Here is a 24,999-nt window from a genome sequence, read left to right as displayed (position 1 = left end):
ACCACAATATATTCATATTTGACACATGTTTTTATAAGAGTACATCCAGGAATTTTCTAAAAGGGTCTTTTGGAGACTCCAAAATGACCCTTTGTAACCAAGGTCAAGGTCAAATAAAAAGGTATTATTTTTCATAATTGTTATCTCTGGCCCATCTCTGGTACTTAGAAATATCATATATAATAGCTAAATCCCTAATTAGTAATACTGAAACACAAAAACTGAAGCATGAACACATTGGAGTGCTTTATCTGATTCCAAGGATTGGCGCACAAAGAACACTGATTCTGTCAACCATATTGCGCAATCGACTGTTATTTTGAAGGCTCCACAGACGCATACAAATGAGGTATTGGCATTTTCAGCTAGCTGTCAGCTACAAGGCTAACGAGCTAATTTCAGAGCCAGTCGAAGCCAGTTCGAGAAATTTGTTTAGAACGAGTGTGGGGGGGGGGGGCGGGGGGGGGCAGGACGCACAGACCTAGTTGGCTTTAGAGGGCTGTCAACGGGGCATGGAAGCTCCTATTGGGTCGAACAAGGTGTCAATCAAAAGGGGAGGGTTCAACGGACATTTTGAGACCTTCATTTTGTAAATACTCCGTTGATAAATCGGAGAAAATAACACTTTTATGTGAACAAGTTGTTTCTTCCGTCGGCTAACTTGCATAATGAAACAAAGGATAATGGCTATTCATGAACGTAAAACATTGTATTTGGACGAATTACTTTACATGGTTAGATACTTTGAACCCTTGGGACTTACGCAGATCAAGTTTTGATGGCATGATTTGCACACCTGGACCTATTAGAACAACTTAGGGTGAGTACAACTTTTTTCTTTGGCATTGTTGAAGGAATGTTCACCGGAAAAAGACGTTGACTTTGCTTGCTATTGCGACTTGATCTTGAATTGGTTTATTTCAATGGAAGCACAAGAATCGTAGCTTTCCAACGATGTATAACATGTGTAGCGTCTAAAAAATATATTTTTTAGAATTTAGTGCGTCGTAACTGAGGAAGGGGGAGGCAGCATTTTTGTCTCGCGGGCGAAACAGGAGCGTAAACAGGTTAAAACACATTGTGTTTATCATGTGCTTCTAAATTCCACTATTACGTTGCTTTAAATTGAAGCCTTGATTGATTTCAATGTTCTTCAGTGCTTGTCTTTGAGGCAGTGTGATCTGTCTGTTCCTTCTCTATATTTGACCAGTGTTAGCAATCTTCTTTGCATTTGACACTGCCTGTAGTAAATATACCTGTATTTGGTGCAATGTTTGCACTGAGAGTCCCAGCTAAATCTATGTTTGGATTGTTGCGATCGGTACCCTGACAATGGCATTGGCTTGTCCTTATAACAGAGTAAGTGCTACTTGTTGGGGTAGTCTTCTGTGACTTTTACATCTGTTATTAAAACACATTGTGTTTATCATGTGCTTCTAAATTCCACTATTACGTTGCTTTAAATTGAAGCCTTGATTGATTTCAATGTTCTTCAGTGCTTGTCTTTGAGGCAGTGTGATCTGTCTGTTCCTTCTCTATATTTGACCAGTGTTAGCAATCTTCTTTGCATTTGACACTGCCTGTAGTAAATATACCTGTATTTGGTGCAATGTTTGCACTGAGAGTCCCAGCTAAATCTGTCTTTGGATTGTTGCGATCAGTACCCTAACAATGGCATTGGCTTGTCCTTATAACAGAGTAAGTGCTACTTGTTGGGGTAGCCTGCTGTGACTTTTACATCTGTTATTCATACACATTGTGTTTATCATGTGCTTCTAAATTCCACTATTACGTTGCTTTAAATTGAAGCCTTGATTGATTTCAATGTTCTTCAGTGCTAGTCTTTGGGGCAGTGTGATCTGTCTGTTCCTTCTCTATATTTGACCAGTGTTAGCAATCTTCTTTGCATTTGACACTGCCTGTAGTAAATATACCTGTATTTGGTGCAATGTTTGCACTGAGAGTCCCAGCTAAATCTATCTTTGGATTGTTGCGATCGGTACCCTGACAATGGCATTGGCTTGTCCTTATAACAGAGTAAGTGCTACTTGTTGGGGTAGCCTGCTGTGATTTTACATCTGTTATTCATACACATTTTGTTTGTCATGTGCTTCTAAATTCCACTATTATATTACTTTAAATTGAAGCCTTGATTGATTTCAATGTTCTTCACTGCTTGTCTTTGGGGCAGTGTGATCTGTCTGTTACTTCTCTATATTTGACCTGTGTTAGCAATCTTCTTTGCATTTGACACTGCCTGTAGTAAATATACCTGCATTTAGGTGCAATGTTTGCACTGAGAGTCCCAACTAAATCTGTCTTTGGATTGTTGCGATCTGTACCCTGACAATGGCATTGGCTTGTCCTTATAACAGAGTAAGTGCTACTTGTTGGGGTAGTCTTCAGTGACTTTTACATCTGTTATTCATACACATTGTGTTTATCATGTGCTTCTAAATTCCACTATTATGTTGCTTTAAATTGAAGCCTTGATTCATTTCAATGTTCTTCAGTGCTTGTCTTTGAGGCAGTGTGATCTGTCTGTTCCTTCTCTATATTTGACCAGTGTTAGCAATCTTCTTTGCATTTTACACTGCCTGTAGTAAATATACCAGCATTTAGGTGCAATGTTTGCACTGAGAGTCCCAACTAAATCTGTCTTTGGATTGTTGCGATCAGTACCCTAACAATGGCATTGGCTTGTCCTTATAACAGAGTAAGTGCTACTTGTTGGTGTAGTCTTCTGTGACTTTTACATCTGTTATTAAAACACATTGTGTTTGTCATGTGCTTCTAAATTCCACTATTACATTGCTTTAAATTGAAGCCTTGATTGATTTCAATGTTCTTCAGTGCTTGTCTTTGGGGCAGTGTGATCTGTCTGTTCCTTCTCTATATTTGACCAGTGTTAGCAATCTTCTTTGCATTTTACACTGCCTGTAGTAAATATACCAACATTTAGGTGCAATGTTTGCACTGAGAGTCCCAACTAAATCTGTCTTTGGATTGTTGCGATCGGTACCCTGACAATGGCATTGGCTTGTCCTTATAACAGAGTAAGTGCTACTTGTTGGGGTAGTCTTCTGTGACTTTTACATCTGTTATTTATACACATTGTGTTTGTCATGGCCCACTAAATCCCACACTTACATTACCTTGAAGTGAAGCGTTGATTGATTTCAATGTTCACAAGTGCTTCTCTTTGGGGTAGTGTGATCTGTGTCTGTTCTTTCTCTATAATTTACTCTGGTCAATTTCCTCCGTATCAAGTTCATTGAGAATTATCCTTGAACTTGAGTGACTCTCTTTCCTCTAATCACAGAAAGTGCTATTAAGTTGGGGTATTATTCTTCAACGGATGGCAACTAATTTGATATGACTGTGGGAATGACCAGAATGGCTCCCGTTACAAGATACATTTCTGATGTTCTTTTTCTGAAGTTAATTGAACTTTGTTAGAGTATCAAGTTATTGGGAACCACACATTGCCTGCATGCTCTATTACGTTTGCATGTAATTACAAAAGGTTACAATAGTTGTCTAGAAACTCTATATAGAATGAGTGCTGTATGAAGTTTGCTTGTCTGTAACTGCTGTTTTTGCATCGGAAAAGACTCAAGTCTAGTAGACCATTCAAATAATTGGGCCTTTAAGGCAGAGAACCAAAACTCCTCTCAATCCTAATGTTTTGAATGTGTGAAATAGTTTCTCTTGATTAAAATGACGAACCTTAGGTAAAGGCAGAGCACTCGTCTAGCTTAAGTACCTGAGTCGTTCACAGCACAGCATTTACTGACGAGGGAGTGGTTGTGGTTGCTGAACATGAAACAATCTTAAGTTCTTCCTGGGAATTGAGGGCAGCTCCTTGTTCTAAGAAATACTCAGGAACATGTCTCTAGAGGACAATGGACTTCATGGAATCAACAGTAAGGGATCATTTGGTGGGCAGGTCATGTACATGTCTTTAAAATGTGTTGGGATCAGTACCCTAACAATGGCATTGGCTTGTCCTTATAACAGAGTAAGTGCTTCTTGTTGGGGTAGTCTTCAGTGACTTTTACATCTGTTATTCATACACATTGTGTTTATCATGTGCTTCTAAATTCCACTATTACGTTGATTTAAATTGAAGCCTTGATTGATTTCAATGTTCTTCAGTGCTTGTCTTTGGGGCAGTGTGATCTGTCTGTTCCTTCTCTATATTTGACCAGTGTTAGCAATCTTCTTTGCATTTGACAATGCCTGTAGTAAATATACCTGTATTTGGTGCAATGTTTGCACTGAGAGTCCCAGCTAAATCTATCTTTGGATTGTTGCGATCGGTACCCTGACAATGGCATTGGCTTGTCCTTATAACAGAGTAAGTGCTACTTGTTGGGGTAGTCTTCTGTGATTTTTACATCTGTTATTCATACACATTTTGTTTGTCATGTGCTTCTAAATTCCACTATTACGTTGATTTAAATTGAAGCCTTGATTGATTTCAATGTTCTTCAGTGCTTGTCTTTGGGGCAGTGTGATCTGTCTGTTCCTTCTCTATATTTGACCAGTGTTAGCAATCTTCTTTGCATTTGACACTGCCTGTAGTAAATATACCTGTATTCGGTGCAATGTTTGCACTGGGAGTCCCAGCTAAATCTATCTTTGGATTGTTGCGATCGGTACCCTGACAATGGCATTGGCTTGTCCTTATAACAGAGTAAGTGCTACTTGTTGGGGTAGTCTTCTGTGATTTTTACATCTGTTATTCATACACATTTTGTTTGTCATGTGCTTCTAAATTCCACTATTATATTACTTTAAATTGAAGCCTTGATTGATTTCAATGTTCTTCACTGCTTGTCTTTGGGGCAGTGTGATCTGTCTGTTACTTCTCTATATTTGACCTGTGTTAGCAATCTTCTTTGCATTTGACACTGCCTGTAGTAAATATACCTGCATTTAGGTGCAATGTTTGCACTGAGAGTCCCAACTAAATCTGTCTTTGGATTGTTGCGATCGGTACCCTGACAATGGCATTGGCTTGTCCTTATAACAGAGTAAGTGCTACTTGTTGGGGTAGTCTTCAGTGACTTTTACATCTGTTATTCATACACATTGTGTTTATCATGTGCTTCTAAATTCCACTATTATGTTGCTTTAAATTGAAGCCTTGATTCATTTCAATGTTCTTCAGTGCTTGTCTTTGAGGCAGTGTGATCTGTCTGTTCCTTCTCTATATTTGACCAGTGTTAGCAATCTTCTTTGCATTTTACACTGCCTGTAGTAAATATACCAGCATTTAGGTGCAATGTTTGCACTGAGAGTCCCAACTAAATCTGTCTTTGGATTGTTGCGATCAGTACCCTAACAATGGCATTGGCTTGTCCTTATAACAGAGTAAGTGCTACTTGTTGGTGTAGTCTTCTGTGACTTTTACATCTGTTATTAAAACACATTGTGTTTGTCATGTGCTTCTAAATTCCACTATTACATTGCTTTAAATTGAAGCCTTGATTGATTTCAATGTTCTTCAGTGCTTGTCTTTGGGGCAGTGTGATCTGTCTGTTCCTTCTCTATATTTGACCAGTGTTAGCAATCTTCTTTGCATTTTACACTGCCTGTAGTAAATATACCAACATTTAGGTGCAATGTTTGCACTGAGAGTCCCAACTAAATCTGTCTTTGGATTGTTGCGATCGGTACCCTGACAATGGCATTGGCTTGTCCTTATAACAGAGTAAGTGCTACTTGTTGGGGTAGTCTTCTGTGACTTTTACATCTGTTATTTATACACATTGTGTTTGTCATGGCCCACTAAATCCCACACTTACATTACCTTGAAGTGAAGCGTTGATTGATTTCAATGTTCACAAGTGCTTCTCTTTGGGGTAGTGTGATCTGTGTCTGTTATTTCTCTATAATTTACTCTGGTCAATTTCCTCCGTATCAAGTTCATTGAGAATTATCCTTGAACTTGAGTGACTCTCTTTCCTCTAATCACAGAAAGTGCTATTAAGTTGGGGTATTATTCTTCAACGGATGGCAACTAATTTGATATGACTGTGGGAATGACCAGAATGGCTCCCGTTACAAGATACATTTCTGATGTTCTTTTTCTGAAGTTAATTGAACTTTGTTAGAGTATCAAGTTATTGGGAACCACACATTGCCTGCATGCTCTATTACGTTTGCATGTAATTACAAAAGGTTACAATAGTTGTCTAGAAACTCTATATAGAATGAGTGCTGTATGAAGTTTGCTTGTCTGTAACTGCTGTTTTTGCATCGGAAAAGACTCAAGTCTAGTAGACCATTCAAATAATTGGGCCTTTAAGGCAGAGAACCAAAACTCCTCTCAATCCTAATGTTTTGAATGTGTGAAATAGTTTCTCTTGATTAAAATGACGAACCTTAGGTAAAGGCAGAGCACTCGTCTAGCTTAAGTACCTGAGTCGTTCACAGCACAGCATTTACTGACGAGGGAGTGGTTGTGGTTGCTGAACATGAAACAATCTTAAGTTCTTCCTGGGAATTGAGGGCAGCTCCTTGTTCTAAGAAATACTCAGGAACATGTCTCTAGAGGACAATGGACTTCATGGAATCAACAGTAAGGGATCATTTGGTGGGCAGGTCATGTACATGTCTTTAAAATGTGTTGGGATCAGTACCCTAACAATGGCATTGGCTTGTCCTTATAACAGAGTAAGTGCTACTTGTTGGGGTAGTCTTCTGTGATTTTTACATCTGTTATTCATACACATTCTGTTTGTCATGTGCTTCTAAATTCCACTATTATATTTCTTTAAATTGAAGCCTTGATTGATTTCAATGTTCTTCACTGCTTGTCTTTGGGGCAGTGTGATCTGTCTGTTCCTTCTCTATATTTGACCAGTGTTAGCAATCTTCTTTGCATTTTACACTGCCTGTAGTAAATATACCTGCATTTAGGTGCAATGTTTGCACTGAGAGTCCCAACTAAATCTGTCTTTGGATTGTTGCGATCAGTACCCTAACAATGGCATTGGCTTGTCCTTATAACAGAGTAAGTGCTACTTGTTGGGGTAGCCTGCTGTGATTTTTACATCTGTTATTCATACACATTTTGTTTGTCATGTGCTTCTAAATTCCACTATTATATTACTTTAAATTGAAGCCTTGATTGATTTCAATGTTCTTCACTGCTTGTCTTTGGGGCAGTGTGATCTGTCTGTTACTTCTCTATATTTGACCCGTGTTAGCAATCTTCTTTGCATTTGACACTGCCTGTAGTAAATATACCTGCATTTAGGTGCAATGTTTGCACTGAGAGTCCCAACTAAATCTGTCTTTGGATTGTTGCGATCGGTACCCTGACAATGGCATTGGCTTGTCCTTATAACAGAGTAAGTGCTACTTGTTGGGGTAGTCTTCTGTGACTTTTACATCTGTTAATTATACACATTGTGTTTGTCATGGCCCACTAAATCCCACACTTACATTACCTTGAAGTGAAGCGTTGCTTGTCTGTAACTGCTGTTTTTGCATCGGAAAAGACTCAAGTCTAGTAGACCATTCAAATAATTGGGCCTTTAAGGCAGAGAACCAAAACTCCTCTCAATCCTAATGTTTTGAATGTGTGAAATAGTTTCTCTTGATTAAAATGACGAACCTTAGGTAAAGGCAGAGCACTCGTCTAGCTTAAGTACCTGAGTCGTTCACAGCACAGCATTTACTGACGAGGGAGTGGTTGTGGTTGCTGAACATGAAACAATCTTAAGTTCTTCCTGGGAATTGAGGGCAGCTCCTTGTTCTAAGAAATACTCAGGAACATGTCTCTAGAGGACAACGGACTTCATGGAATCAACAGTAAGGGATCATTTGGTGGGCAGGTCATGTACATGTCTTTAAAATGTGTTGGGATCAGTACCCTAACAATGGCATTGGCTTGTCCTTATAACAGAGTAAGTGCTACTTGTTGGGGTAGTGTCGTGGAAGTTTTTGAGAGAATCAATCGTTTAAGCTGAAGTCGGGTGAAGTACAGAGTTAATGTTTATTTGACGTAGATTTGAACATAATAACGTTAGCAACATAACATCATCGACACACAAACATAAGACAATAACACAAAGACAATTCTATACAGCTCCATCTAGCATTCTAAAATGGAACCGGGAGAATCCAGCCCACCAGCACTACCCAGCTGATGGCCCTGAACCCCCCAGAACATTCTTCAACAGACCATTTTATAGATACAACAGTTCTCAAAAGTCATTGGTCCATCCTACAGACATGCAGCTATACCAAATCTCTTCTGTCATTGTTTAAATCCTTAGAACAATACAGTTGAATCCACATTGTCTTCAGACCAACTGTCTCTTCCCCCCAGGTGACAAGAACTCTCTCAAGTCACCCAGACTTCCCGTCTCTTAGACTTCACGTCTCCTAGTTAGGTGTCATAAAACTACAGGTGGCATCTCTACCAAATGGAGTTTAATCAACATTCATTGTATCAAGCTACTTAACCAACTGTAAACCTCTCCTAAAACACATTTATTGTACATAGGCCCAACATTTCTGTCACAGTAGTCTTCTGTGACTTTTACATCTGTTATTAAAACACATTGTGTTTGTCATGTGCTTCTAAATTCCACTATTACATTGCTTTAAATTGAAGCCTTGATTGATTTCAATGTTCTTCAGTGCTTGTCTTTGAGGCAGTGTGATCTGTCTGTTCCTTATCTATATTTGACCAGTGTTAGCAATCTTCTTTGCATTTGACAATGCCTGTAGTAAATATACCTGTATTTGGTGCAATGTTTGCACTGAGAGTCCCAGCTAAATCTATCTTTGGATTGTTGCGATCGGTACCCTAACAATGGCATTGGCTTGTCCTTATAACAGAGTAAGTGCTACTTGTTGGGGTAGTCTTCAGTGACTTTTACATCTGTTATTCATACACATTGTGTTTATCATGTGCTTCTAAATTCCACTATTACGTTGCTTTAAATTGAAGCCTTGATTGATTTCAATGTTCTTCAGTGCTTGTCTTTGGGGCAGTGTGATCTGTCTGTTCCTTCTCTATATTTGACCAGTGTTAGCAATCTTCTTTGCATTTTACACTGCCTATAGTAAATATACCTGCATTTAGGTGCAATGTTTGCACTGGGAGTCCCAACTAAATCTGTCTTTGGATTGTTGCGATCAGTACCCTAACAATGGCATTGGCTTGTCCTTATAACAAAGTGCTACTTGTTGGGGTAGCCTGCTGTGATTTTTACATCTGTTATTCATACACATTTTGTTTGTCATGTGCTTCTAAATTCCACTATTATATTACTTTAAATTGAAGCCTTGATTGATTTCAATGTTCTTCACTGCTTGTCTTTGGGGCAGTGTGATCTGTCTGTTCCTTCTCTATATTTGACCAGTGTTAGCAATCTTCTTTGCATTTGACAATGCCTGTAGTAAATATACCTGTATTTGGTGCAATGTTTGCACTGAGAGTCCCAGCTAAATCTATCTTTGGATTGTTGCGATCGGTACCCTGACAATGGCATTGGCTTGTCCTTATAACAGAGTAAGTGCTACTTGTTGGGGTAGTCTTCTGTGATTTTTACATCTGTTATTCATACACATTTTGTTTGTCATGTGCTTCTAAATTCCACTATTATATTGCTTTAAATTGAAGCCTTGATTGATTTCAATGTTCTTCACTGCTTGTCTTTGGGGCAGTGTGATCTGTCTGTTCCTTCTCTATATTTGACCAGTGTTAGCAATCTTCTTTGCATTTTACACTGCCTATAGTAAATATACCTGCATTTAGGTGCAATGTTTGCACTGGGAGTCCCAACTAAATCTGTCTTTGGATTGTTGCGATCAGTACCCTAACAATGGCATTGGCTTGTCCTTATAACAAAGTGCTACTTGTTGGGGTAGCCTGCTGTGATTTTTACATCTGTTATTCATACACATTTTGTTTGTCATGTGCTTCTAAATTCCACTATTATATTACTTTAAATTGAAGCCTTGATTGATTTCAATGTTCTTCACTGCTTGTCTTTGGGGCAGTGTGATCTGTCTGTTACTTCTCTATATTTGACCCGTGTTAGCAATCTTCTTTGCATTTGACACTGCCTATAGTAAATATACCTGCATTTAGGTGCAATGTTTGCACTGAGAGTCCCAACTAAATCTGTCTTTGGATTGTTGCGATCGGTACCCTGACAATGGCATTGGCTTGTCCTTATAACAGAGTAAGTGCTACTTGTTGGGGTAGTCTTCTGTGACTTTTACATCTGTTAATTATACACATTGTGTTTGTCATGGCCCACTAAATCCCACACTTACATTACCTTGAAGTGAAGCGTTGCTTGTCTGTAACTGCTGTTTTTGCATCGGAAAAGACTCAAGTCTAGTAGACCATTCAAATAATTGGGCCTTTAAGGCAGAGAACCAAAACTCCTCTCAATCCTAATGTTTTGAATGTGTGAAATAGTTTCTCTTGATTAAAATGACGAACCTTAGGTAAAGGCAGAGCACTCGTCTAGCTTAAGTACCTGAGTCGTTCACAGCACAGCATTTACTGACGAGGGAGTGGTTGTGGTTGCTGAACATGAAACAATCTTAAGTTCTTCCTGGGAATTGAGGGCAGCTCCTTGTTCTAAGAAATACTCCGGAACATGTCTCTAGAGGACAATGGACTTCATGGAATCAACAGTAAGGGATCATTTGGTGGGCAGGTCATGTACATGTCTTTAAAATGTGTTGGGATCAGTACCCTAACAATGGCATTGGCTTGTCCTTATAACAGAGTAAGTGCTACTTGTTGGGGTAGTGTCGTGGAAGTTTTTGAGAGAATCAATCGTTTAAGCTGAAGTCGGGTGAAGTACAGAGTTAATGTTTATTTGACGTAGATTTGAACATAATAACGTTAGCAACATAACATCATCGACACACAAACATAAGACAATAACACAAAGACAATTCTATACAGCTCCATCTAGCATTCTAAAATGGAACCGGGAGAATCCAGCCCACCAGCACTACCCAGCTGATGGCCCTGAACCCCCCAGAACATTCTTCAACAGACCATTTTATAGATACAACAGTTCTCAAAAGTCATTGGTCCATCCTACAGACATGCAGCTATACCAAATCTCTTCTGTCATTGTTTAAATCCTTAGAACAATACAGTTGAATCCACATTGTCTTCAGACCAACTGTCTCTTCCCCCCAGGTGACAAGAACTCTCTCAAGTCACCCAGACTTCCCGTCTCTTAGACTTCACGTCTCCTAGTTAGGTGTCATAAAACTACAGGTGGCATCTCTACCAAATGGAGTTTAATCAACATTCATTGTATCAAGCTACTTAACCAACTGTAAACCTCTCCTAAAACACATTTATTGTACATAGGCCCAAAATTTCTGTCACAGTAGTCTTCTGTGACTTTTACATCTGTTATTAAAACACATTGTGTTTGTCATGTGCTTCTAAATTCCACTATTACATTGCTTTAAATTGAAGCCTTGATTGATTTCAATGTTCTTCAGTGCTTGTCTTTGAGGCAGTGTGATCTGTCTGTTCCTTATCTATATTTGACCAGTGTTAGCAATCTTCTTTGCATTTGACAATGCCTGTAGTAAATATACCTGTATTTGGTGCAATGTTTGCACTGAGAGTCCCAGCTAAATCTATCTTTGGATTGTTGCGATCGGTACCCTAACAATGGCATTGGCTTGTCCTTATAACAGAGTAAGTGCTACTTGTTGGGGTAGTCTTCAGTGACTTTTACATCTGTTATTCATACACATTGTGTTTATCATGTGCTTCTAAATTCCACTATTACGTTGCTTTAAATTGAAGCCTTGATTGATTTCAATGTTCTTCAGTGCTAGTCTTTGGGGCAGTGTGATCTGTCTGTTCCTTCTCTATATTTGACCAGTGTTAGCAATCTTCTTTGCATTTGACACTGCCTGTAGTAAATATACCTGTATTTGGTGCAATGTTTGCACTGAGAGTCCCAGCTAAATCTATCTTTGGATTGTTGCGATCGGTACCCTGACAATGGCATTGGCTTGTCCTTATAACAGAGTAAGTGCTACTTGTTGGGGTAGTCTTCTGTGATTTTTACATCTGTTATTCATACACATTTTGTTTGTCATGTGCTTCTAAATTCCACTATTATATTTCTTGAAATTGAAGCCTTGATTGATTTCAATGTTCTTCAGTGCTTGTCTTTGAGGCAGTGTGATCTGTCTGTTCCTTATCTATATTTGACCAGTGTTAGCAATCTTCTTTGCATTTGACAATGCCTGTAGTAAATATACCTGTATTTGGTGCAATGTTTGCACTGAGAGTCCCAGCTAAATCTATCTTTGGATTGTTGCGATCGGTACCCTAACAATGGCATTGGCTTGTCCTTATAACAGAGTAAGTGCTACTTGTTGGGGTAGTCTTCAGTGACTTTTACATCTGTTATTCATACACATTGTGTTTGTCATGTGCTTCTAAATTCCACTATTACATTGCTTTAAATTGAAGCCTTGATTGATTTCAATGTTCTTCAGTGCTTGTCTTTGAGGCAGTGTGATCTGTCTGTTCCTTATCTATATTTGACCAGTGTTAGCAATCTTCTTTGCATTTGACAATGCCTGTAGTAAATATACCTGTATTTGGTGCAATGTTTGCACTGAGAGTCCCAGCTAAATCTATCTTTGGATTGTTGCGATCGGTACCCTAACAATGGCATTGGCTTGTCCTTATAACAGAGTAAGTGCTACTTGTTGGGGTAGTCTTCAGTGACTTTTACATCTGTTATTCATACACATTGTGTTTATCATGTGCTTCTAAATTCCACTATTACGTTGCTTTAAATTGAAGCCTTGATTGATTTCAATGTTCTTCAGTGCTAGTCTTTGGGGCAGTGTGATCTGTCTGTTCCTTCTCTATATTTGACCAGTGTTAGCAATCTTCTTTGCATTTTACACTGCCTGTAGTAAATATACCTGCATTTAGGTGCAATGTTTGCACTGAGAGTCCCAACTAAATCTGTCTTTGGATTCTTGCGATCAGTACCCTAACAATGGCATTGGCTTGTCCTTATAACAGAGTAAGTGCTACTTGTTGGTGTAGCCTGCTGTGATTTTTACATCTGTTATTCATACACATTTTGTTTGTCATGTGCTTCTAAATTCCACTATTATATTACTTTAAATTGAAGCCTTGAATGATTTCAATGTTCTTCACTGCTTGTCTTTGGGGCAGTGTGATCTGTCTGTTACTTCTCTATATTTGACCCGTGTTAGCAATCTTCTTTGCATTTGACACTGCCTGTAGTAAATATACCTGCATTTAGGTGCAATGTTTGCACTGAGAGTCCCATTTAAATCTGTCTTTGGATTGTTGCGATCGGTACCCTGACAATGGCATTGGCTTGTCCTTATAACAGAGTAAGTGCTACTTGTTGGGGTAGTCTTCTGTGACTTTTACAACTGTTATTTATACACATTGTGTTTGTCATGGCCCACTAAATCCCACACTTACATTACCTTGAAGTGAAGCGTTGATTGATTTCAATGTTCACAAGTGCTTCTCTTTGGGGTAGTGTGATCTGTGTCTGTTCTTTCTCTATAATTTACTCTGGTCAATTTCCTCCGTATCAAGTTCATTGAGAATTATCCTTGAACTTGAGTGACTCTCTTTCCTCTAATCACAGAAAGTGCTATTAAGTTGGGGTATTATTCTTCAACGGATGGCAACTAATTTGATATGACTGTGGGAATGACCAGAATGGCTCCCGTTACAAGATACATTTCTGATGTTCTTTTTCTGAAGTTAATTGAACTTTGTTAGAGTATCAAGTTATTGGGAACCACACATTGCCTGCATGCTCTATTACGTTTGCATGTAATTACAAAAGGTTACAATAGTTGTCTAGAAACTCTATATAGAATGAGTGCTGTATGAAGTTTGCTTGTCTGTAACTGCTGTTTTTGCATCGGAAAAGACTCAAGTCTAGTAGACCATTCAAATAATTGGGCCTTTAAGGCAGAGAACCAAAACTCCTCTCAATCCTAATGTTTTGAATGTGTGAAATAGTTTCTCTTGATTAAAATGACGAACCTTAGGTAAAGGCAGAGCACTCGTCTAGCTTAAGTACCTGAGTCGTTCACAGCACAGCATTTACTGACGAGGGAGTGGTTGTGGTTGCTGAACATGAAACAATCTTAAGTTCTTCCTGGGAATTGAGGGCAGCTCCTTGTTCTAAGAAATACTCCGGAACATGTCTCTAGAGGACAATGGACTTCATGGAATCAACAGTAAGGGATCATTTGGTGGGCAGGTCATGTACATGTCTTTAAAATGTGTTGGGATCAGTACCCTAACAATGGCATTGGCTTGTCCTTATAACAGAGTAAGTGCTACTTGTTGGGGTAGTGTCGTGGAAGTTTTTGAGAGAATCAATCGTTTAAGCTGAAGTCGGTGTGAAGTACAGAGTTAATGTTTATTTGACGTAGATTTGAACATAATAACGTTATCAACATAACATCATCGACACACAAACATAAGACAATAACACAAAGACAATTCTATACAGCTCCATCTAGCATTCTAAAATGGAACCGGGAGAATCCAGCCCACCAGCACTACCCAGCTGATGGCCCTGAACCCCCCAGAACATTCTTCAACAGACCATTTTATAGATACAACAGTTCTCAAAAGTCATTGGTCCATCCTACAGACATGCAGCTATACCAAATCTCTTCTGTCATTGTTTAAATCCTTAGAACAATACAGTTGAATCCACATTGTCTTCAGACCAACTGTCTCTTCCCCCCAGGTGACAAGAACTCTCTCAAGTCACCCAGACTTCCCGTCTCTTAGACTTCACGTCTCCTAGTTAGGTGTCATAAAACTACAGGTGGCATCTCTACCAAATGGAGTTTAATCAACATTCATTGTATCAAGCTACTTAACCAACTGTAAACCTCTCCTAAAACACATTTATTGTACATAGGCCCAAAATTTCTGTCACAGTAGTCTTCTGTGACTTTTACATCTGTTATTAAAACACATTTTGTTTGTCATGTGCTTCTAAATTCCACTATTATATTACTTTAAATTGAAGCCTTGATTGATTTCAATGTTCTTCACTGCTTGTCTTTGGGGCAGTGTGATCTGTCTGTTCCTTCTCTATATTTGACCAGTGTTAGCAATCTTCTTTGCATTTTACACTGCCTGTAGTAAATATACCTGCATTTAGGTGCAATGTTTGCACTGAGAGTCCCAGCTAAATCTATCTTTGGATTGTTGCGATCGGTACCCTGACAATGGCATTGGCTTGTCCTTATAACAGAGTAAGTGCTACTTGTTGGGGTAGTCTTCAGTGACTTTTACATCTGTTATTCATACACATTGTGTTTATCATGTGCTTCTAAATTCCACTATTACGTTGCTTTAAATTGAAGCCTTGATTGATTTCAATGTTCTTCAGTGCTAGTCTTTGGGGCAGTGTGATCTGTCTGTTCCTTCTCTATATTTGACCAGTGTTAGCAATCTTCTTTGCATTTGACACTGCCTGTAGTAAATATACCTGTATTTGGTGCAATGTTTGCACTGAGAGTCCCAGCTAAATCTATCTTTGGATTGTTGCGATCGGTACCCTGACAATGGCATTGGCTTGTCCTTATAACAGAGTAAGTGCTACTTGTTGGGGTAGCCTGCTGTGATTTTTCATCTGTTATTCATACACATTTTGTTTGTCATGTGCTTCTAAATTCCACTATTATATTACTTTAAATTGAAGCCTTGATTGATTTCAATGTTCTTCACTGCTTGTCTTTGGGGCAGTGTGATCTGTCTGTTACTTCTCTATATTTGACCTGTGTTAGCAATCTTCTTTGCATTTGACACTGCCTGTAGTAAATATACCTGCATTTAGGTGCAATGTTTGCACTGAGAGTCCCAACTAAATCTGTCTTTGGATTGTTGCGATCGGTACCCTGACAATGGCATTGGCTTGTCCTTATAACAGAGTAAGTGCTACTTGTTGTGGTAGTCTTCAGTGACTTTTACATCTGTTATTCATACACATTGTGTTTATCATGTGCTTCTAAATTCCACTATTATGTTGCTTTAAATTGAAGCCTTGATTCATTTCAATGTTCTTCAGTGCTTGTCTTTGAGGCAGTGTGATCTGTCTGTTCCTTCTCTATATTTGACCAGTGTTAGCAATCTTCTTTGCATTTTACACTGCCTGTAGTAAATATACCAGCATTTAGGTGCAATGTTTGCACTGAGAGTCCCAACTAAATCTGTCTTTGGATTGTTGCGATCAGTACCCTAACAATGGCATTGGCTTGTCCTTATAACAGAGTAAGTGCTACTTGTTGGTGTAGTCTTCTGTGACTTTTACATCTGTTATTAAAACACATTGTGTTTGTCATGTGCTTCTAAATTCCACTATTACATTGCTTTAAATTGAAGCCTTGATTGATTTCAATGTTCTTCAGTGCTTGTCTTTGGGGCAGTGTGATCTGTCTGTTCCTTCTCTATATTTGACCAGTGTTAGCAATCTTCTTTGCATTTTACACTGCCTGTAGTAAATATACCAACATTTAGGTGCAATGTTTGCACTGAGAGTCCCAACTAAATCTGTCTTTGGATTGTTGCGATCGGTACCCTGACAATGGCATTGGCTTGTCCTTATAACAGAGTAAGTGCTACTTGTTGGGGTAGTCTTCTGTGACTTTTACATCTGTTATTTATACACATTGTGTTTGTCATGGCCCACTAAATCCCACACTTACATTACCTTGAAGTGAAGCGTTGATTGATTTCAATGTTCACAAGTGCTTCTCTTTGGGGTAGTGTGATCTGTGTCTGTTATTTCTCTATAATTTACTCTGGTCAATTTCCTCCGTATCAAGTTCATTGAGAATTATCCTTGAACTTGAGTGACTCTCTTTCCTCTAATCACAGAAAGTGCTATTAAGTTGGGGTATTATTCTTCAACGGATGGCAACTAATTTGATATGACTGTGGGAATGACCAGAATGGCTCCCGTTACAAGATACATTTCTGATGTTCTTTTTCTGAAGTTAATTGAACTTTGTTAGAGTATCAAGTTATTGGGAACCACACATTGCCTGCATGCTCTATTACGTTTGCATGTAATTACAAAAGGTTACAATAGTTGTCTAGAAACTCTATATAGAATGAGTGCTGTATGAAGTTTGCTTGTCTGTAACTGCTGTTTTTGCATCGGAAAAGACTCAAGTCTAGTAGACCATTCAAATAATTGGGCCTTTAAGGCAGAGAACCAAAACTCCTCTCAATCCTAATGTTTTGAATGTGTGAAATAGTTTCTCTTGATTAAAATGACGAACCTTAGGTAAAGGCAGAGCACTCGTCTAGCTTAAGTACCTGAGTCGTTCACAGCACAGCATTTACTGACGAGGGAGTGGTTGTGGTTGCTGAACATGAAACAATCTTAAGTTCTTCCTGGGAATTGAGGGCAGCTCCTTGTTCTAAGAAATACTCAGGAACATGTCTCTAGAGGACAATGGACTTCATGGAATCAACAGTAAGGGATCATTTGGTGGGCAGGTCATGTACATGTCTTTAAAATGTGTTGGGATCAGTACCCTAACAATGGCATTGGCTTGTCCTTATAACAGAGTAAGTGCTTCTTGTTGGGGTAGTCTTCAGTGACTTTTACATCTGTTATTCATACACATTGTGTTTATCATGTGCTTCTAAATTCCACTATTACGTTGATTTAAATTGAAGCCTTGATTGATTTCAATGTTCTTCAGTGCTTGTCTTTGGGGCAGTGTGATCTGTCTGTTCCTTCTCTATATTTGACCAGTGTTAGCAATCTTCTTTGCATTTGACAATGCCTGTAGTAAATATACCTGTATTTGGTGCAATGTTTGCACTGAGAGTCCCAGCTAAATCTATCTTTGGATTGTTGCGATCGGTACCCTGACAATGGCATTGGCTTGTCCTTATAACAGAGTAAGTGCTACTTGTTGGGGTAGTCTTCTGTGATTTTTACATCTGTTATTCATACACATTTTGTTTGTCATGTGCTTCTAAATTCCACTATTACGTTGATTTAAATTGAAGCCTTGATTGATTTCAATGTTCTTCAGTGCTTGTCTTTGGGGCAGTGTGATCTGTCTGTTCCTTCTCTATATTTGACCAGTGTTAGCAATCTTCTTTGCATTTGACAATGCCTGTAGTAAATATACCTGTATTTGGTGCAATGTTTGCACTGAGAGTCCCAGCTAAATCTATCTTTGGATTGTTGCGATCGGTACCCTGACAATGGCATTGGCTTGTCCTTATAACAGAGTAAGTGCTACTTGTTGGGGTAGTCTTCTGTGATTTTTACATCTGTTATTCATACACATTTTGTTTGTCATGTGCTTCTAAATTCCACTATTATATTTCTTTAAATTGAATCCTTGATTGATTTCAATGTTCTTCAGTGCTTGTCTTTGGGGCAGTGTGATCTGTCTGTTCCTTCTCTATATTTGACCAGTGTTAGCAATCTTCTTTGCATTTTACACTGCCTGTAGTAAATATACCTGCATTTAGGTGCAATGTTTGCACTGAGAGTCCCAGCTAAATCTATCTTTGGATTGTTGCGATCGGTACCCTGACAATGGCATTGGCTTGTCCTTATAACAGAGTAAGTGCTACTTGTTGGGGTAGTCTTCAGTGACTTTTACATCTGTTATTCATACACATTGTGTTTATCATGTGCTTCTAAATTCCACTATTACGTTGCTTTAAATTGAAGCCTTGATTGATTTCAATGTTCTTCAGTGCTTGTCTTTGAGGCAGTGTGATCTGTCTGTTCCTTCTCTATATTTGACCAGTGTTAGCAATCTTCTTTGCATTTGACACTGCCTGTAGTAAATATACCTGTATTTGGTGCAATGTTTGCACTGAGAGTCCCAGCTAAATCTGTCTTTGGATTGTTGCGATCAGTACCCTAACAATGGCATTGGCTTGTCCTTATAACAGAGTAAGTGCTACTTGTTGGGGTAGCCTGCTGTGATTTTTACATCTGTTATTCATACACATTGTGTTTATCATGTGCTTCTAAATTCCACTATTACGTTGCTTTAAATTGAAGCCTTGATTGATTTCAATGTTCTTCAGTGCTAGTCTTTGGGGCAGTGTGATCTGTCTGTTCCTTCTCTATATTTGACCAGTGTTAGCAATCTTCTTTGCATTTGACACTGCCTGTAGTAAATATACCTGTATTTGGTGCAATGTTTGCACTGAGAGTCCCAGCTAAATCTATCTTTGGATTGTTGCGATCGGTACCCTGACAATGGCATTGGCTTGTCCTTATAACAGAGTAAGTGCTACTTGTTGGGGTAGCCTGCTGTGATTTTACATCTGTTATTCATACACATTTTGTTTGTCATGTGCTTCTAAATTCCACTATTATATTGCTTTAAATTGAAGCCTTGATTGATTTCAATGTTCTTCACTGCTTGTCTTTGGGGCAGTGTGATCTGTCTGTTCCTTCTCTATATTTGACCAGTGTTAGCAATCTTCTTTGCATTTTACACTGCCTGTAGTAAATATACCTGCATTTAGGTGCAATGTTTGCACTGAGAGTCCCAGCTAAATCTATCTTTGGATTGTTGCGATCGGTACCCTGACAATGGCATTGGCTTGTCCTTATAACAGAGTAAGTGCTACTTGTTGGGGTAGTCTTCTGTGACTTTTACATCTGTTATTAAAACACATTGTGTTTGTCATGTGCTTCTAAATTCCACTATTACATTGCTTTAAATTGAAGCCTTGATTGATTTCAATGTTCTTCAGTGCTTGTCTTTGGGGCAGTGTGATCTGTCTGTTCCTTCTCTATATTTGACCAGTGTTAGCAATCTTCTTTGCATTTTACACTGCCTGTAGTAAATATACCAGCATTTAGGTGCAATGTTTGCACTGAGAGTCCCAACTAAATCTGTCTTTGGATTGTTGCGATCAGTACCCTAACAATGGCATTGGCTTGTCCTTATAACAGAGTAAGTGCTACTTGTTGGTGTAGTCTTCTGTGACTTTTACATCTGTTATTAAAACACATTGTGTTTGTCATGTGCTTCTAAATTCCACTATTACATTGCTTTAAATTGAAGCCTTGATTGATTTCAATGTTCTTCAGTGCTTGTCTTTGAGGCAGTGTGATCTGTCTGTTCCTTCTCTATATTTGACCAGTGTTAGCAATCTTCTTTGCATTTGACACTGCCTGTAGTAAATATACCTGTATTTGGTGCAATGTTTGCACTGAGAGTCCCAGCTAAATCTGTCTTTGGATTGTTGCGATCAGTACCCTAACAATGGCATTGGCTTGTCCTTATAACAGAGTAAGTGCTACTTGTTGGGGTAGCCTGCTGTGATTTTTACATCTGTTATTCATACACATTGTGTTTATCATGTGCTTCTAAATTCCACTATTACGTTGCTTTAAATTGAAGCCTTGATTGATTTCAATGTTCTTCAGTGCTAGTCTTTGGGGCAGTGTGATCTGTCTGTTCCTTCTCTATATTTGACCAGTGTTAGCAATCTTCTTTGCATTTGACACTGCCTGTAGTAAATATACCTGTATTTGGTGCAATGTTTGCACTGAGATTCCCAGCTAAATCTATCTTTGGATTGTTGCGATCGGTACCCTGACAATGGCATTGGCTTGTCCTTATAACAGAGTAAGTGCTACTTGTTGGGGTAGTCTTCTGTGACTTTTACATCTGTTATTAAAACACATTGTGTTTGTCATGTGCTTCTAAATTCCACTATTACATTGCTTTAAATTGAAGCCTTGATTGATTTCAATGTTCTTCAGTGCTTGTCTTTGGGGCAGTGTGATCTGTGTGTTCCTTCTCTATATTTGACCAGTGTTAGCAATCTTCTTTGCATTTTACACTGCCTGTAGTAAATATACCAGCATTTAGGTGCAATGTTTGCACTGAGAGTCCCAACTAAATCTGTCTTTGGATTGTTGCGATCAGTACCCTAACAATGGCATTGGCTTGTCCTTATAACAGAGTAAGTGCTACTTGTTGGTGTAGTCTTCTGTGACTTTTACATCTGTTATTAAAACACATTGTGTTTGTCATGTGCTTCTAAATTCCACTATTACATTGCTTTAAATTGAAGCCTTGATTGATTTCAATGTTCTTCAGTGCTTGTCTTTGGGGCAGTGTGATCTGTCTGTTCCTTCTCTATATTTGACCAGTGTTAGCAATCTTCTTTGCATTTTACACTGCCTGTAGTAAATATACCAACATTTAGGTGCAATGTTTGCACTGAGAGTCCCAACTAAATCTGTCTTTGGATTGTTGCGATCGGTACCCTGACAATGGCATTGGCTTGTCCTTATAACAGAGTAAGTGCTACTTGTTGGGGTAGTCTTCTGTGACTTTTACATCTGTTATTTATACACATTGTGTTTGTCATGGCCCACTAAATCCCACACTTACATTACCTTGAAGTGAAGCGTTGATTGATTTCAATGTTCACAAGTGCTTCTCTTTGGGGTAGTGTGATCTGTGTCTGTTATTTCTCTATAATTTACTCTGGTCAATTTCCTCCGTATCAAGTTCATTGAGAATTATCCTTGAACTTGAGTGACTCTCTTTCCTCTAATCACAGAAAGTGCTATTAAGTTGGGGTATTATTCTTCAACGGATGGCAACTAATTTGATATGACTGTGGGAATGACCAGAATGGCTCCCGTTACAAGATACATTTCTGATGTTCTTTTTCTGAAGTTAATTGAACTTTGTTAGAGTATCAAGTTATTGGGAACCACACATTGCCTGCATGCTCTATTACGTTTGCATGTAATTACAAAAGGTTACAATAGTTGTCTAGAAACTCTATATAGAATGAGTGCTGTATGAAGTTTGCTTGTCTGTAACTGCTGTTTTTGCATCGGAAAAGACTCAAGTCTAGTAGACCATTCAAATAATTGGGCCTTTAAGGCAGAGAACCAAAACTCCTCTCAATCCTAATGTTTTGAATGTGTGAAATAGTTTCTCTTGATTAAAATGACGAACCTTAGGTAAAGGCAGAGCACTCGTCTAGCTTAAGTACCTGAGTCGTTCACAGCACAGCATTTACTGACGAGGGAGTGGTTGTGGTTGCTGAACATGAAACAATCTTAAGTTCTTCCTGGGAATTGAGGGCAGCTCCTTGTTCTAAGAAATACTCCGGAACATGTCTCTAGAGGACAATGGACTTCATGGAATCAACAGTAAGGGATCATTTGGTGGGCAGGTCATGTACATGTCTTTAAAATGTGTTGGGATCAGTACCCTAACAATGGCATTGGCTTGTCCTTATAACAGAGTAAGTGCTTCTTGTTGGGGTAGTCTTCAGTGACTTTTACATCTGTTATTCATACACATTGTGTTTATCATGTGCTTCTAAATTCCACTATTACGTTGATTTAAATTGAAGCCTTGATTGATTTCAATGTTCTTCAGTGCTTGTCTTTGGGGCAGTGTGATCTGTCTGTTCCTTCTCTATATTTGACCAGTGTTAGCAATCTTCTTTGCATTTGACAATGCCTGTAGTAAATATACCTGTATTTGGTGCAATGTTTGCACTGAGAGTCCCAGCTAAATCTATCTTTGGATTGTTGCGATCGGTACCCTGACAATGGCATTGGCTTGTCCTTATAACAGAGTAAGTGCTACTTGTTGGGGTAGTCTTCTGTGATTTTTACATCTGTTATTCATACACATTTTGTTTGTCATGTGCTTCTAAATTCCACTATTACGTTGATTTAAATTGAAGCCTTGATTGATTTCAATGTTCTTCAGTGCTTGTCTTTGGGGCAGTGTGATCTGTCTGTTCCTTCTCTATATTTGACCAGTGTTAGCAATCTTCTTTGCATTTGACAATGCCTGTAGTAAATATACCTGTATTTGGTGCAATGTTTGCACTGAGAGTCCCAGCTAAATCTATCTTTGGATTGTTGCGATCGGTACCCTGACAATGGCATTGGCTTGTCCTTATAACAGAGTAAGTGCTACTTGTTGGGGTAGTCTTCTGTGATTTTTACATCTGTTATTCATACACATTTTGTTTGTCATGTGCTTCTAAATTCCACTATTATATTTCTTTAAATTGAATCCTTGATTGATTTCAATGTTCTTCAGTGCTTGTCTTTGGGGCAGTGTGATCTGTCTGTTCCTTCTCTATATTTGACCAGTGTTAGCAATCTTCTTTGCATTTTACACTGCCTGTAGTAAATATACCTGCATTTAGGTGCAATGTTTGCACTGAGAGTCCCAGCTAAATCTATCTTTGGATTGTTGCGATCGGTACCCTGACAATGGCATTGGCTTGTCCTTATAACAGAGTAAGTGCTACTTGTTGGGGTAGTCTTCAGTGACTTTTACATCTGTTATTCATACACATTGTGTTTATCATGTGCTTCTAAATTCCACTATTACGTTGCTTTAAATTGAAGCCTTGATTGATTTCAATGTTCTTCAGTGCTTGTCTTTGAGGCAGTGTGATCTGTCTGTTCCTTCTCTATATTTGACCAGTGTTAGCAATCTTCTTTGCATTTGACACTGCCTGTAGTAAATATACCTGTATTTGGTGCAATGTTTGCACTGAGAGTCCCAGCTAAATCTATGTTTGGATTGTTGCGATCGGTACCCTGACAATGGCATTGGCTTGTCCTTATAACAGAGTAAGTGCTACTTGTTGGGGTAGTCTTCTGTGACTTTTACATCTGTTATTAAAACACATTGTGTTTATCATGTGCTTCTAAATTCCACTATTACGTTGCTTTAAATTGAAGCCTTGATTGATTTCAATGTTCTTCAGTGCTTGTCTTTGAGGCAGTGTGATCTGTCTGTTCCTTCTCTATATTTGACCAGTGTTAGCAATCTTCTTTGCATTTGACACTGCCTGTAGTAAATATACCTGTATTTGGTGCAATGTTTGCACTGAGAGTCCCAGCTAAATCTGTCTTTGGATTGTTGCGATCAGTACCCTAACAATGGCATTGGCTTGTCCTTATAACAGAGTAAGTGCTACTTGTTGGGGTAGCCTGCTGTGACTTTTACATCTGTTATTCATACACATTGTGTTTATCATGTGCTTCTAAATTCCACTATTACGTTGCTTTAAATTGAAGCCTTGATTGATTTCAATGTTCTTCAGTGCTAGTCTTTGGGGCAGTGTGATCTGTCTGTTCCTTCTCTATATTTGACCAGTGTTAGCAATCTTCTTTGCATTTGACACTGCCTGTAGTAAATATACCTGTATTTGGTGCAATGTTTGCACTGAGAGTCCCAGCTAAATCTATCTTTGGATTGTTGCGATCGGTACCCTGACAATGGCATTGGCTTGTCCTTATAACAGAGTAAGTGCTACTTGTTGGGGTAGCCTGCTGTGATTTTACATCTGTTATTCATACACATTTTGTTTGTCATGTGCTTCTAAATTCCACTATTATATTACTTTAAATTGAAGCCTTGATTGATTTCAATGTTCTTCACTGCTTGTCTTTGGGGCAGTGTGATCTGTCTGTTCCTTCTCTATATTTGACCAGTGTTAGCAATCTTCTTTGCATTTTACACTGCCTGTAGTAAATATACCTGCATTTAGGTGCAATGTTTGCACTGAGAGTCCCAGCTAAATCTATCTTTGGATTGTTGCGATCGGTACCCTGACAATGGCATTGGCTTGTCCTTATAACAGAGTAAGTGCTACTTGTTGGGGTAGTCTTCAGTGACTTTTACATCTGTTATTCATACACATTGTGTTTATCATGTGCTTCTAAATTCCACTATTACGTTGCTTTAAATTGAAGCCTTGATTGATTTCAATGTTCTTCAGTGCTTGTCTTTGAGGCAGTGTGATCTGTCTGTTCCTTCTCTATATTTGACCAGTGTTAGCAATCTTCTTTGCATTTGACACTGCCTGTAGTAAATATACCTGTATTTGGTGCAATGTTTGCACTGAGAGTCCCAGCTAAATCTGTCTTT

The sequence above is a fragment of the Osmerus eperlanus genome, chromosome 4 (genome assembly GCF_963692335.1).
Source record: "Osmerus eperlanus chromosome 4, fOsmEpe2.1, whole genome shotgun sequence".
NCBI classification, from domain to species: domain Eukaryota; kingdom Metazoa; phylum Chordata; class Actinopteri; order Osmeriformes; family Osmeridae; genus Osmerus; species Osmerus eperlanus.
The sequence above is the reverse complement of the archived record's forward strand: the minus strand, read 5'-3'. Positions refer to the sequence as shown.